At 43.0% G+C, this 14,807-nt stretch overlaps 1 protein-coding gene and 1 long non-coding RNA gene across 7 annotated transcripts in view; one reads left to right on the forward strand and one right to left on the reverse strand.

The window, feature by feature from the left end:
• Window positions 1-14,807, forward strand: part of LOC111926426 (uncharacterized) — a 384,290-nt gene that overhangs the window by 91,492 nt on the left and 277,991 nt on the right. The gene's annotated exons all lie outside the window — the stretch shown is intronic.
• LOC111926674 (uncharacterized) lies at window positions 4,788-5,638 on the reverse strand. The gene is made up of 3 exons (XR_002863112.2): window positions 5,553-5,638; window positions 4,970-5,018; window positions 4,788-4,829 (listed from the first exon to the last, which is right to left on the reverse strand). It is a non-coding gene; the product is annotated as an uncharacterized LOC111926674 (long non-coding RNA).

Genomic DNA, 14,807 nt, shown 5'->3' on the forward strand with positions numbered 1-14,807 from the left:
TCCTCTTAAATTACTCTTGATTGTTCCTTTCTTTTTTTTTTTTTTTTTTTTCCTTTGATGAGAGGGTTTCAGGGACAAATCTGGGGAATTTCCACGTGGCAGTATGGGTTTTATTGCCACAAATTCTGAAGCCTTACAGACCACGAAGGTTGGGGGGCTGAGGGGGAGTTAGAGTGTGGGGAAATATTGTAGAGCTTCTTCAAGCTGTTATTTTTTAAAGAGAAGCATCAAACTCAGACCATTGAATTAAAATGCCTTGCTCATGAAATATGTGAGTCTGTGGGGGAAGGATGCTTTGGCAGTGTCTTCATTTAGTGAAATGTATATTAAGCTCTGTGGTTGGTGTCTTACTGAGAAAACCCTTTTTGCTAATGTAAAATTATTTTTGTTTGCATTAAAAATAGTTTACAATCAGGGCAAACCATGGTTAGAATTAGGACCACGCTCCCATTTGTAAATGGCCTGTCCTGAGCAGAGTGAGGCTGTTTGTCAGGAGTGTTTAAGTGTGTTGGGCACATAAATACCAGTTATCTGTATTTACTTAGTTACAGGGAAAAATATACATGTGTAATCCTGCTGGAGAGAGCAGAGTTCCTGCAGCTGAGCACCTTTTCCATTTGAAGGATATAACTGTGCTGTCTGGAGGGCACTGGCCATGGCAACTCAGCCCGCATCCCTCTTGTGTATTTCTTGGAAAAACCTGGCTAGACAGGACCCACGCAAGGTTAGTTCAAGGTACCTGCGATAAGATCTTTTTTTGTGTGTTTTCTTTTCTGTCATGCAGTGCTTGTGTAATGTGCTGGCTTTGACAGCAGCCAGGGCACACAGCTCCCCTCAGCAGCCACAAATGGGGCGCCCAGTGGGGAGCCCCAGCCCTGGACCCTGCCAGCCAGGTTGGTGCTGCTGGTGCAGCTGTGCCAGCTGGGATGGGGTTCACGTGAGGTGGATGCTTGGGGCACGGCGCGGCGTTGTTCACACAGGTTATGGCAGGTGTTTGGTGGCAAGGACTTTACAGCGTGACAGGTCTTTAATGGATTTGAACACGTGTCTGAATAGTGTGACAATGACCGCGTCGCAAAGAGTGCAGCTTTCCCAGAAATGTCTATCTGCTTACTAAGAAACTGTGGCTTTGGAGACAGTGCTTGTTCTTGCCCTTTGTTGCTGTAGCTGTGAGCACACACCAGGCTCCTCCGTGCACCTTCGGGGCTGCCTGTCTGCTACTGCTCGTTGCTCTGCTAGATGGGGATGTTTTGAGATTCACCCTCCGTCCTCTCCAGCATCTGTCCTGAAGCCTCAGGCTCCATCCCCAACCTTCGTTTGTATTGCCCACCTCAAATCCTTCCCCTTACCGACCTTCCTGTGCTCTGCCTTGCCTTTCTGGTCTTTTCTTTGCTAAGAGACAGAATCTACCCGAGCTGTGGAGAGCTGCAAGCCAAGAGAGCTGTCTCACAGCAGGCTGAGATGAAATCCTGGTTTCTGCTACGGACCCTGTGCCACAACCACATGTATGTCCAGCATGGGTTTACCCTGTGCCAACCCATTTGCCCCTTCAATCCAGCCTCTACCACCGTATGGAGTTATAAATACAACAGCCTGGAGCTCTTCTTGTTGTTGACATCCCAATAGCTGGAACTTATCTCTCCTTAAAATCAGCTTCAGGAAACAGAAGTTTAAAATGCAATATGCTGGGCCAGGAAATTGTAGTCTTTCTCCCTTGAACTCTGAGAGTGCACCTAGTGAAAAAGGAGTCACTGCTCTACTTTGATATTTCCTGCAGATTTGAACAAGGAGACAGATGGTTAAAATTCATGGCTCTATTTTGGAGTATATTAAGAAAGGAGTGGTTCCCAAGGCTGCTGTATTTTGGGGGTGTCTGTGTGTATTCATTTATATATATATTACATAAGTATACATTTTTCTTTTATACCTAACTTTTGTTTGGTGCAAAATGATAAGTAACATTGGAACCATTTTTGACCAAATCCTCGCTCGCGTGGTTAATGGGAGGAGCAGCAATTGTTTCATAAACAGTGCTCGGCAAAGTTCATTTTATGCCAGAGCAGCTTTTCTAGAACCGGTTTTAAAGTTAATTATCAAAGGCAGGCATCTTCTCTCCACCGGCGGTGGCCCCCCGCTGGGTTTGTTGTTCAGCTTTCCTTGGGAAAGAGTCACTCTACAGAAGATCATCTTCATGGTGTCACAGACCAGGGAGCCGAACGCGTCCGCGCTAATCAGCTTAGAACATCAGTACCATCTTAATGTGGGATTTGGGACCTTCTAGATGCAGGGTGAGAAGCTGAGCTAGTCTGCAGGCACATCACTTTATTCCTTTTGCTTTAAGCAAGAATAATTTGCCTTTTTCCTCTCATCTTTCTTCCTTGTTGTTTTGCCCCTGAAAACTGTGCGGCAAAAGCAACCTCCAGGGTGGACACTAAATCTTCTGATGCAGGCAGAGCAGTGATAACATCTGAACTGAGGGTGCTTTTCCAGGGCATGCTTGACAGATGTAGCAGGGCCTTTTAGGATTTAGTACTGGAGCATATCTATTACCCGTGCTGCAGCACAGCTTGGCAGGAGCTGTGTGGTAATCTCCCATGAATTCTGTCTGACTTATCAGAGCATCTGAACAGGTTCCTGCAGGATGCAGAGTCACTGCACCAAGTTGGGGAGAAACAGACCATACACTTCCAACTCCTTTAACTCTCGCTGGCCCAAAGCCTTTCCTCCTCTCTGCGAGGAACTGATGCCTTTCTGCCTCTCCTCCTCGTACCTCCCCCCCACTCGCTCTTCACTTCCCCCAGCGTACGACTTTGAGGAGCAGAATCTAATTTCTACGTATCTGAGAGGGTAAGAGTAATTGCTTTAATGGCATGGCAGCCTGCCTATTTCTTTGGCAGAACGTAGTAAATATGATACATGTGGTGGAATTTAAGCTTTCGCTGGTTGCGAGTCCAGGACTCTGTTACACATAGGAGTGTGTGCTTAACAGCTTTATTCCCTCCCTTCACTGTGTGTATTTTATCTCAGTCTTACCAAGCAGAGTATTTAATGTTCGGTCTTCATCCGCGATAACAATTATCTGAGCCTTTTATATTTTTATATACACACATGCACACACCCACGCACACACACACTCATATATATTAAAATCCACTCCACCAAGATTGATCACAAACGCAAAATTGTTTAGATCACAGATTAAAGTTTAATTTTGGAGTTTTGCTTTAGGGTTAGAATTAGCTTCAGAGTGTGAGTTGCATAGGAGGCGCTGTAATTTGTTTTAAGGATAAGGCCTTCGGGCTGCTGTGCATAAAATGAGCATGATTCCTTATTCCCACGGTTGATTTTTGAATGGAAGTGCAATTAGAATTTTTTCACCCAGAAGCGCATACAGTACAGAGCAAAGATAATACCTTGAATGCTTATCAGCTTGGGGAACTTCTCCTGGAATTTTATTTATTGTTCACCTAGCACTAATTCAAAAAAGATCCATGCAAACCCTAACAATACACTTGCTCTTTAATTTGGAGTCTAGTGTGTTTGTAGAGACTCTTGCAGGGGCTTTATTATTACCAAGCGAGATTTCAATGGTGAATTTTAATGTCAGACACAGAAATGTGCAACCAGTTATTTCTGATAGAATGGGAGCTATTACAAACAAAACACTGATGTAGCAATGGCCTCTGTTAATCCTCAATTGCTGCAGATATTTTCCTGTCACACCAGGAAGCTGCACTGCCGACTGGTACTGAACAGCCACCATCTGCATATGTGAGGTATGTAGATGATATTTTTTCTGATTATCGATGCCGATCACATTCATCTTCCACTGGAAGAACTGCACAATCGATACTCTCAGAATATTCATTTAACCTGTGAGAGGAGAGGTGAAGTCCTGCATCCAATTTTTGGATGTCATGGTCACTAAAGAGCCAGATTCTGCCATTTCCACTGCATGATATCAAAAAGACATTGCCTTGGGTAGACACATGTTAGGCATCACCTCAGTCGCCATGAAAAGAAAGAAGGAACTGATAGAATAGTTTGGGAAGTCAATTCTCTTAAAGTATTTATTTTTTTTCTTAGGAGAATTTTTCAGAGTTTTATGTATGTGTGTGTGTGTGTGTACCTGTGTGCCTGAATATGGGAGAGAATCTAATAATGCCCCGGATAGGCTGAATTTGAGCTATTTATACCACATATCTGGCCCGTGTGGGAATCCAGATGGGCCTGGGTGTGTGTACAAAAATCCCAACACAGCACTCCTGAAGAGCTGGGCTGCATTAGGATTTTCAGAGTCCAAGAAATGCCAGGGGAAAGAACGATTTAGGCAAATCACTCCAAACCAATATTTTTATAGGCAAGGATTTTCCTCCCAAAACGTGCTTTTGTGGAAGTCTTTGTCCTGCAAAGACTGCTCTGTTGCCTCAAGGACTTCCCCCAGGTCAGTGGGCAACCCAAACCCCAGGAAGGTTTGAGCCCTACTTGCTACAGGAACAGGTGCTGGGGCAAACCTTGGAGGAAAATGTGTCCTTGTGTGCCTTGTTCCTGGGGCTGGAGCGCTCCACGGAGCTTCCAGCAACACCAAATCCTTGCCCATAACCGTTTCTTTCATTTGAAAAAGGATGTTTTTCTCCCTTATTGAACAGTCAAAGAACTTTCTGACATTTATTTTGATGGGAAAAAAAAAAAAAAAAGAAAAAGAAATCTATTATTACAAGGACGAGGAAGCATAAATCCGGGTTGGCTCTCAGACACCTTCCACATAAATTGTATTCAGGTAAATGGTCCCTAAAAACGCCTTGATAGTACAGTGTACATCATAGTTGCTAGAAAAGAAATGTAAAGCTTCCCATTATGAAGGATAATACAAAGAAAGAAATGTATTTTCATTATCCTCCCAGAGTTTCAAAGTCTCTCAAGATTTGATTCAGGTCCTAAAGATATTATGAGGCAATATCTATGTTACCTTTGAGTCAACTACCATGTCTTGACACTTGATCAGTCTGCAAAAGCTCCTGGAAGAATCAGAAATAAACAGTTTTATTCCCCAAACAGGAACTCGTGCAGCAGCGTGAGCAAGAATGCTTTCTTCTCCTCTAAATATGACTCTAGGTCCTGTAATGCATTTAATCAGAACACAACATTTTTGTACAATCCCTTTTAGGAATGCAATCTAGACAAGAAAATCCACAATAAGGACACGTTTTGAAAATTCCAAGAAAGAAACTGTGTGCATTGAGAGCACCTCAGCCATGCTAGGTAGGAGTGAGAAGCATATTTAAACTGAGGTGCTCACATTTGTATATGCAAATTAAGGGGTATAGAGGCTGCTGTTATTATTTTTCTTACCAAATTCTATGTGGTCTTTCCTCTTCTACTTACACTAGAAAAGCTCCATTTCCAGGAATGGCCTTATTGGTTGCTATATCCATGCAGGTTTATTTGGTTTGGTCCCAAAATAGAGGTTTTAAGCCACAGTTTTTAAACCAGAACATACCTATGGAAACTTCTGGAACAACAGTGGAGAGCTGTGAAATAGCACTACTCACCATTTGCTTAGAAAATTGAAAGACTTTTGCTGGTTTTGCTAAATACTGACAGCTTGGTTCCAAAGGGGAAATCTTGTATCTTGTTCTCTTTAGGGCAGATGTTCTTGTCGGGCTTCTGTTTTGATTTTTTTAATGACAAGTGGTTCTCTTTCATTCTGTGTTTCCTCAAGCACCCAAATAGAGCGAATGACTTCTTCCTCTGGCCTGGTACCTCAGGAGAAAAACATTACCTGTGGCAGGACAAAATCAATCTACTTTAACTAGAGAAAAAAAATATAAAATGAAAAGGTAGAAGAATGGCCAAGTGATTTCAAGCCTGTTTTGAACCAGCATCGCTTTATAGTAGCCTCTGGGTACACAAAGGAGTAAAAGGAGCCTGATGGACCCTTAGGAGGGGCTGCCCTGGCTGAGGAGAGGCTGGATGCTCACCCCAGCCACAACACAGAGAGCTCAAGGATTGATGAACCATATGTTTGCCCGAGCTGCTTCAGGAGTCATTGCTCCTCAGTTTCCCACTTACTGCCACAGTTAAGGACTGAAATATGCTAAGATAATGTTAAGTAGCTGCCCTGGACCATAGCATGGAAAGTGAGTTTTAAAAACCTGGGGAGGAGAGCTAGTACACTGGAAAGAACCAGTGTATTAAAGTTTCTCTATAACAAGTGAGAACATAACACCCTGTGGGTGACAGCCCCAGACATTCCCACCCAGCAGAGCACATCCTCCTTCCCAAACCCTCGATCTACCTGGTGAATTAAAGGAATAGCTTAATTAATGCTGCCAGTAGAGGGAACTGATGTACATGTGAGTAGATGCAGCAGCATTTCTTCAGGGGAAAAAAAATCCCCAACTTTAAAAGTATAAACACAAAGCTATCCTCTGCACTTCAGGAAGGATCAGAGGTACCATTGCCAGCACACAGCAGGCAGTGGCTGGGGAGCAGAAAGGGAAAAGCTGGTGCTGTGTCCTTGTTCCTTACTGAAATGCCTCACCTTCAATGGCATGAGTAGGGTATGAAGGTGGCAGAATTCGGCAGTACGTGAACATGCATCCATAGGGCTTTGGGAAAAGAGATTTTGGATCATTTGGGGGTTTTAAGACTGGTAGGCATAGCTTGAAATGGGTTATTTGAGTCAAAGCAGCAGGGAAATTTATTTTGTTTCTGGTTTTTGAGTTCATTTGTTATAGATTTATGTAATGTTCATCTTAAAACCCCAAAAAGGTTAAGGTATTAAGGCGAGCTGCTAACAAACTCACTGATGTCACAGTCTTGACCATTCTTTCTGTTTCTCCCCAGTGTGGGCAACAGAAAGTCATGAAGCAAGAGTTAGTGCTGGGAGGTCAGAGAGAAAGCATCACACAATATTGAGAAAAAAAATCAGATGCTTTCAATGGCAGTAAAAAAAAAAACAATCAGAAAAAGGCTGGTATTAAATAACCCCGTGTAACAGAAATCAATGAGCGGGGGCTGAATATAACTTTGGAAAGGTTCTGCTCAAAGTCATTAGTGCTGAAGTTATTACCTATGGAAGCATCTGCCAATCTAGAGGGAGTGGCAGAGCTGGGTAAATGAGCAAAAAATGGACTGCAGGAAATGTGGGGAATTCATTTACCACATTAAATTCGTTCATTTTTGACTGGCAAAACGCCTGACTTTGGCTGTAGTCATGGATAACCCCTTTGAAATCTTTTTTTCAGAAGTTCTGATGAATGTCTTTATTTTTAGATATCTGATATTCACTTGTGCATAGAAAGGAGCAGTCATTTGTGTGAACTCCAAATCTTTTTGGGGGTAACATGCATGCTTATTTTCAGGTGGATGGTCATTTCTAGTTTTGGTAGCTGAGCACTCTGGTATTTCTTTTTGGGGATGTGTGAAACTGGGAGTAAGGAAAGACAGACCACTGAAGATAAAACCAAAAACATTGCCTCCTCTTTCCTAAAATAAAAATCCACCTCACATGATATACTTTTCTTCAGGTTCTGAAATACTGAGACAAACGTTTGATGCATTTTGGTTTGTGAGGAGGGTTTTTTTTTCTTCTTCTTTTTTTTTTTTTTTTTTCCCTTCCCAATTCAGGTTTCCGGATAGAATTGGAACTGAGTGTGCCAAAAATACCAGGATAGAAGCTGTTCTCATGGGTGTTTCCATCTGGAATCTAATGTAGAAATGCCAGAAATCCTGTAGGAAAACCTGTTCTCATGTGGTTTCCTGCCCGGTTCAACGTTTTTGATATGTTGGGAGAGTTTGGATTAGCAGCAGATAAGCAGAGAAACTGGATCTGAATGCCAAACTTTTTTTGAAGTTTTTCCATCCCCACTGGAAGCATTATGAGGCCCATAGGCATAAGGTATAGAGTCTCTCCCCTGCTGGGTAGGGTTTAAAGCTGGCTGCATAGTAATAAACAAATTGATAAATATATTCATGAATGAGTAGGGCTTTGCTCTCTGCTTCTTTGCAAAGCTATTTTAACCACTCTGGTATTTGAGATAATCTTTGGTTATTTGCGCAAATATTTGTATGTTCAGAAAGTTTTATGACTCTTAGTAAGAACGTGCACCTGGAAAGTTACTTTCCAAGTGATTAGTTTTCATCAATTCTCATTTGTTATTCCTCATTTAAATTTCTTAGGGGGGGTTGCTGGTGATCTGCTCAGCTCGAAGAGACCAGCACCAGGTTTTTCTGGCAAATGTACTGAACCCTAGCCTAGGAGGAACAGCAGATTGGACTTTCCCAAATCCTGGTCTAAGTACACTAGCAAGGCAGCATCCAGATCCTGGAGATGCTGATCCTTTCAGAGGCGAGAGGATCTTGAGCAAACCAGTGGTCTTGCCTTGCCTCTATTAGATGTGGCTCATGGAAGCACTCACACTTTTCCCCCTCATGCTCTTCTCCTTTGCACATTTACTCTTTCCTGTCACACTTTTCCCTTCACTTTTTTCCCTGCACCCTTTCCCCTTCCCAATTTTTCCCCCTTTGCACTCTTTCCCCCTCACACTCTTTCCAGCTTGCACTTTCCCCCTCAGGCTTTTTCCCGCCCTCACTTTTCCCCTCACACTTTCCCACTTGCACTTTTCCCGCTCTTTTTCCTGCTCTCACTTTTCCTCCCTCATGCTTTTTCCTGCTCGCATTTTTTCCCTCACACATTCCTATTTGCACTTTTTCCTGCTCTCACTTTTCTCCCTCACACTTTTTCCCCTCTTGCACTTTTCCTCTCGCACTTTTTCTCTCTTGCACTTTTCCCCTCATACTTTCCTGCTCTCATTTCTCCCTCACATTTTTTGGCCACTCACACTTTTCCCCTCACACTTTTTCCTGCTTACACTTTTCCCCTCATGCTTTCCCACTTGCACTTTTTCCTGCTTGCACTTTTTCCTGCTCTCACATTTTTCTCCCTCACACTTTTTCCCTCTTGCACTTTTCCCCTCACACTTTTTCCCTCTTGCACTTTTCCTCTCATAGTTTCCCCCTCTCACTTTTTCTCCCTCACACTTTTTGGCCACTCGCACTTTTTCCATTTGCACTTTTTCCACTTGCACTTTTTCCGCTTGCACTTTTTTCTGCTTGTGCTTCTTTCCACTCTCATATTTTTCTCCCTCACACTTTTTCCCGCTCGCACGTTTTGCCCTCACTTTTCCCCTTGCAGTTTTTCCTCCTCCATGCCTCTCCCCTCTCACTTTTTCTCCCTCACGCTTTTTCCCCCTCACACATTTTCACCACTTGCACTTTTCCCCTCACGTTTTCTACCTCTTGTGTTTTTGTCCTCGTGCTTTTTCCCTTTGCACTAATTCCGCTCATACTTCTCCCTTACGAATTTTTCCCCTCACACTTTTCCCCTGCTTGCATTTTTTCACCCCCTCGCATTTTTTCCCGCTTGTGCTTTTCCCCTCATGCTTTCTACCCCTCGCACTGTTCACCCTCACACTTTTCCCCTTGCACTTTTTTCTCCTCTCGCTTTCCCCCATCTTCTTTTTTGCCTCATGCTTTTTCCCCCTCGCACCTTTTCCCTTGTGCTTTTCCCACTCCCACCTTTCCCCTCACGTTTTTTCCCTGCCATTTTTCCCTCTCATACCCTTCTCCCCTGAGGTGCCCCCGGCCTGATGAGGGGTCTGGCAGTGCCTGGAAGTGCAGCCCTTGGAACTGGAAGGAGCCAGTCATGCCCAGCCCAGGACAGCTCTGGCCACTCCTCACAGCATTGCTGGCACCAGGACACCCACATCCAGTATCATCAGAGGTGACTTTGTGGATGGGAGATTGTCCATCCCAGTTATCTGACGAGCCAGGTGGGAAAAGAGCAGATCCTGGGAGAAGGGACCCTTGGGGCTGGCGCCATGGCCCGCTCACCCCAAGGTGCAGTAAAGCTCCAGTGGTGAAATGAGGTGGCTTCTTTGGGCAGCCCTGGCTGCAGATGATGTGCTGAGGAAAGAAACATTCCAAACCAAAGCATCATGTTTTGCTTTTTTCACCTGATCAGTTCAGCTCCAACAGCGTTTCCCAGGTAAGAGGTGACTTTGGCTGGGTGTAGGGACCTTGGAGAGGTGCTAGTTTGCCACAGAGGCCACAGGTGCACGTGACCTTTGGGAGGAAACAGAGGGACCCTTTTTTATTTCTCTTGTTATTTTATTTTATCATGTGAATCAGGTTTAGCCTCTTTTGTTGCCAGAGTGTGGAATCCTGCAGATTCCCTGCTTCTGGTACTCCCAGAAATTGAATTTCTGCTGGACAGAGCCCTGCCAGATTCAGTCCAGTGTACAGAGCTCCTTTCACCTGGGCAGCCGTGGGTGGATGCCTGCTTGAGGGGCTTTCCTTTTTGCTCAGGGAAGATTTCCAGATTAGAAATCTTCCCCTTCCCTCACACAAGGCATCCACAGGCATTGTATTTGCATTTGAGCACAGGTATTGTATTTGCACAGCACTCACTTGCCAGGAACCTGCTTGTTTTTGCAGCTCCCTCTCCCCCTGTACTGCTGCCTTCCCTGCCATGGACACGCATTAGCTCCCTGTATCAGCTGTCGGGAGCGATCTGCCTAGAACGAACATTTGTATTAAGTTTGCAGAGCTAGTCAAAATGTTTCCCAGGACTATTTAATAGGGAGAGCAACAGCCAGTGCCTCTCTGTTTTAACGAAACAAAATTGGTTGCAGAGCAAAACCTTTTTAGAACAACAACAAAACCCCAACCCTGGCATTACTCCAGCTCCAGTGTAACAACACAGGAGAAAAGGGCATTCCTGAGCACTTGCTCAGATTTATTTTCATTATGCAGTTATTAGGGTAAGGGGGAGTTAGGTGGCTGGGAGACCCTCTCCCAATAAAGCTCGTGTGCTCGGCAGTTCGTTTGGAGCTGCACTGATTTATGGCTGTCAGCTCCTGCCTGACAGTGTCCTGACAAGTTCTGCTGGTAGAAACTTGTTCAAGCTTGAAGTGACACTTCTGTGCTGCTGGTTTTCCTTCCCCAGAGAGGAAACTGCTCTCGACCATCCCGATTTCGGTGTCACGCTGAACTCCCTCTAAGTGTGTTTCCTTGCCTGGGGTCTGACTTGCTACTGGAAGCCAATACATTAAATCACTTCCCCAAATTACCATATTGGCTCCTCGCTTGGGGGCTGTTTACAGTAGGTTTCAGACCACTGGTTGGCCCACGTAATGCCTGATTTGGAAACTGGTAGCATCTCCAGTTGGTAGCTGACAAATTCTGTCAGTTCGAGTCTGGCACAAGATATCAACGGAACGTGGGGAAAAGGGGAAAAAAGGATTCTTTTCCATTTTCCGGAAGATAGCTGCAAAAGACTGTTTTGTTACATGCATGCAAAATAGGTATTAGCTGCTTTTTTTAAAAAAAAAAATTTGGATTGGGAAATTATGGCTTGTTGTAATTAAGAGTGGCAACCATGCCCTGCCCAATTCTGTACTCCTGGATCTTGCTAAAATAGATCCACGTGCTTGAATTTAAGCACTTGTGTTTAAACACGCCCCTTTAATAATTAGAAGACTGGATTTATACCCTAACTTTCCAGACAGCTGGTAGATTTTTTTCCGTCATCTTCACCTCCTAAAATGTTGTGATGTAGCAAATTAGCCATTTCTCACCATTTATTCTGACGAACAGAAATAAGTGAAATCTGTCTCTGAACATTAGTGCTGCAGGCATGTGAAATACATGGTAGTCTATATGGCAGCAACCAAATAAATATGTTTTACAGCTTTTAGGTGAGAAGGTGGTAAGTAAAATAGAGAAGGAGGAGCTAAATATTCTGGCAAATATTATGTGTGAATCATGGGGAAGACTCCAGAAAAGAAGTTGGGAGATATGAATCATCGCCCATGGAAAAGCCAGAGAAACATGTCAGAAGCCTTTGAGTGCATTTATCCCATTTCAAGTACTTTGTATCCTTTAAAATGCAAACCAACTGCAGTGCTTGAGTTTTCCTTTGCTGTAAAAAAGCACCACAATCCCTTCAGTAAATAGTTTCAATGATAAATTAACTCTCCACCCAAGTTGTGCTTTCTCTGGCTTCAACTTCCAGCACTGGGTCTTCTGACAACTTTGTCTCTCAGAAGGAAGTGTCCCATTGTATTTATTTTTTGTGACCTGTGCCACCATAAACTGTGATCGAGGCCCTCTGTCACCTTTCCTTTGATAAGCTGAAGGGACAGAGGGCTGTGAGTTGTTCATGATAAGGCATGTTTTCTAGTGCTTTCCCCATTCTTGTTCCTCTTTGAATCCTTCACAATTAACCAATTTCCTGCTTGAACTTTTGCCTCCGGGGCTGTCTCTGTATTCCCGTCGCAGTTGCACCTTTGCCAAAGGCACAGGCAGGATAACGTCTCTATTCTTCCTTGAAAATCCTCTCCATGTGCCTTCGTCTGCAGTGGGCTTTGTGGCTGTGAATGGGGATTTTATGATCAGCTGATATAACCACAATTCTGGTGTGGCTTGGGGTAGAGGTGATGGGTCCCTTCTTGGTTCCTGGCTGGATCAAAGTGTTTTGTCGTGGTGGATATTGTTCAGTTTACAGTTTGCCAAGTGATTCAGAGTGCTTTGTGTGCTCTTTGATCGAGCTCTCCGGCAGTCTCCCTGTCACCCGCAGACTTTATTAATAATGATTTTATTCCAGGGTTTTTTCAATCATTGATTTAATATGTTAAATAGCATGAGACTGAGGACTGGTGCTGCTGGCCCAGTTAAAACTATTCCTATTCAATTTTCAGAGTTCTATTCACAGCAACATTTTTCAATCTAAGGTGCCAGTTTTAATCCATTTTAATTTGTGCCTTGTTTAGATTATATCATTCTACCTACTGAGTCAAAACAGTGTGGAGAATCTGATCGCATGCTTTGCAAAAATCTAAGTGCAGCATACCACCATTATCACCCCTATCAAGCTGATCTGGGCTCTCAGTAAAAAAAAAAAAATCCCAATTAAAATCTATTTCCTGTAAACCCACACTACTGGAAGGTATTTGTATTTGCTCCTTTTGCATTGTGATATATAATTTTTGGATTAATTGTCCATTACCTTACCCAAGATGAGAATGACAGCCCTCACAGTACCTGGAGGACTCCATCTGTTTGTTCTAAATTTTGGAGAAATGTTACTTTGCTTTGGTCTTCTGGAGTATTGTAAATCCCATCGTGTCCCTGTGGGGTGGAGAGCTTCCATGCTTGTTCTTTGCACATTTTCCAAGTGACTGACTTCAAAATCTCTCCCTTTTCTAGCTGCTCTTTTAAAGCCCTTTCACTCATTGCTGAGATTGAGTGTAATTCATTGTTTTGAGACAATATGCATATAAAATCTATTTCCCAAATATGGAAGACAGGTATTCATTGAATTGTTATATGTTTTCCTCATTATTATTACATTTTTACTGTTTTTCTCCAGTAACAGCTGACAACACTTTTGTTCTCAATATGCTTTTAAAAGTCCCAGATATCCTTTTCTCGTTGATTTCTTTTTTTTTTTTTCCCTCTTTCTGGCTCCCTTTGTCAAATTCCTAGAGTTATTAGCTGTTGGTTTACAATTGTTATTATCAGTATTCCTTTATATCATTAGTGCTCTGTGTTGAAACAAATGTGTTTTCATTCTATGTCTACTTTTAAACTGAGAGAAATTTTTAAATTCTGTCAGTTTGTCTCTTGGTTGTGAAATTGTGGCCTTCGAAATCTACAAATGTATTCTTAACACTTTTCTGATTACCATGAAAAGGCCCCTCTGTAGCTGATATTGCTCATAATTATTTCAGTATTGTGAGAACGATTTTTGTCCAACAGCAGCGACGTGAATGTACGCGCTAGAATGCCCATAAACACACACATTGCTTTGGAGTTGAGTCTAGATGTTGACAACAAATATGATCGAGTTATGATCACTGGCACTTGAGTAACCATTAATTTTTAACATCTGGGATCAGTTCCTCTGGATCTGTCATTAGGCAGTCTACCCCAAGCTGGGTTGAGTTTAGAAATTGGCTGCCTGTAATTTTTGAAATTCTGAGGACTTTTTAGTGCTGGTAGCCTGAGAACACCAGCATATGCCATTCAGATTGAAGTCCCATATGTTAACACAGCTTTTTTTACCAACACATGATAAATAAGTCTTTAAAGAAGCTGGTCATCGTGTTTTTTACACTGTTTTGGTGGGGTGTAGCAGGCACCAAGTAGCTCACTCCTTCCAGTGTGTTTGCAAGAACACAGATCCACCAGCTATTTTCAGCTGAAATCTTTTACACAGTGAAATGTTTATTTGTACAGACTTGCAGAGGTGATGAGATTTTGAGATGGTGCACTGCACCCTTTCTTTTTTGCACACCTGAGCCCACTGGGTTGGCTTATGCACATCCTGATCATGTGAGTTTTCCTACTAATAATAACTGCGTAAAATTTGTGCTCATAAATCAGCTCTTCTAATTCCTCTCGTTTATTATCCAATTTCTAGCAAAAGTGCGTAAGCAATTAAATAATTTCATCCCTCTGTGTAAGTGGATACTTTTGTAATTTTGTTCTCAACAATATGATTTTGAACTACAACCAAAAGGCTCACACCATTTGCCCAGGCAGTGGTTACATGTGCAAAATTTTCTGACTTTTTCTCTTCACAGGGCAGGAGGAGCTTTATAAGCTCACAGGTCTGCAGCGGCTTCTGCTCAATTTGACCAAATCTCTTTGCAGGGAGATTTCCTACAACCTCCTTGACAGGGGTGCACTCTGTCTATCCCCACAACCTTGTCTTGGTTTTCATATAAACTCCCAAATCT

This window comes from Cyanistes caeruleus, chromosome 2 (assembly GCF_971803275.1).
Source record: "Cyanistes caeruleus chromosome 2, bCyaCae1.hap1.1, whole genome shotgun sequence".
Classification (NCBI taxonomy): domain Eukaryota; kingdom Metazoa; phylum Chordata; class Aves; order Passeriformes; family Paridae; genus Cyanistes; species Cyanistes caeruleus.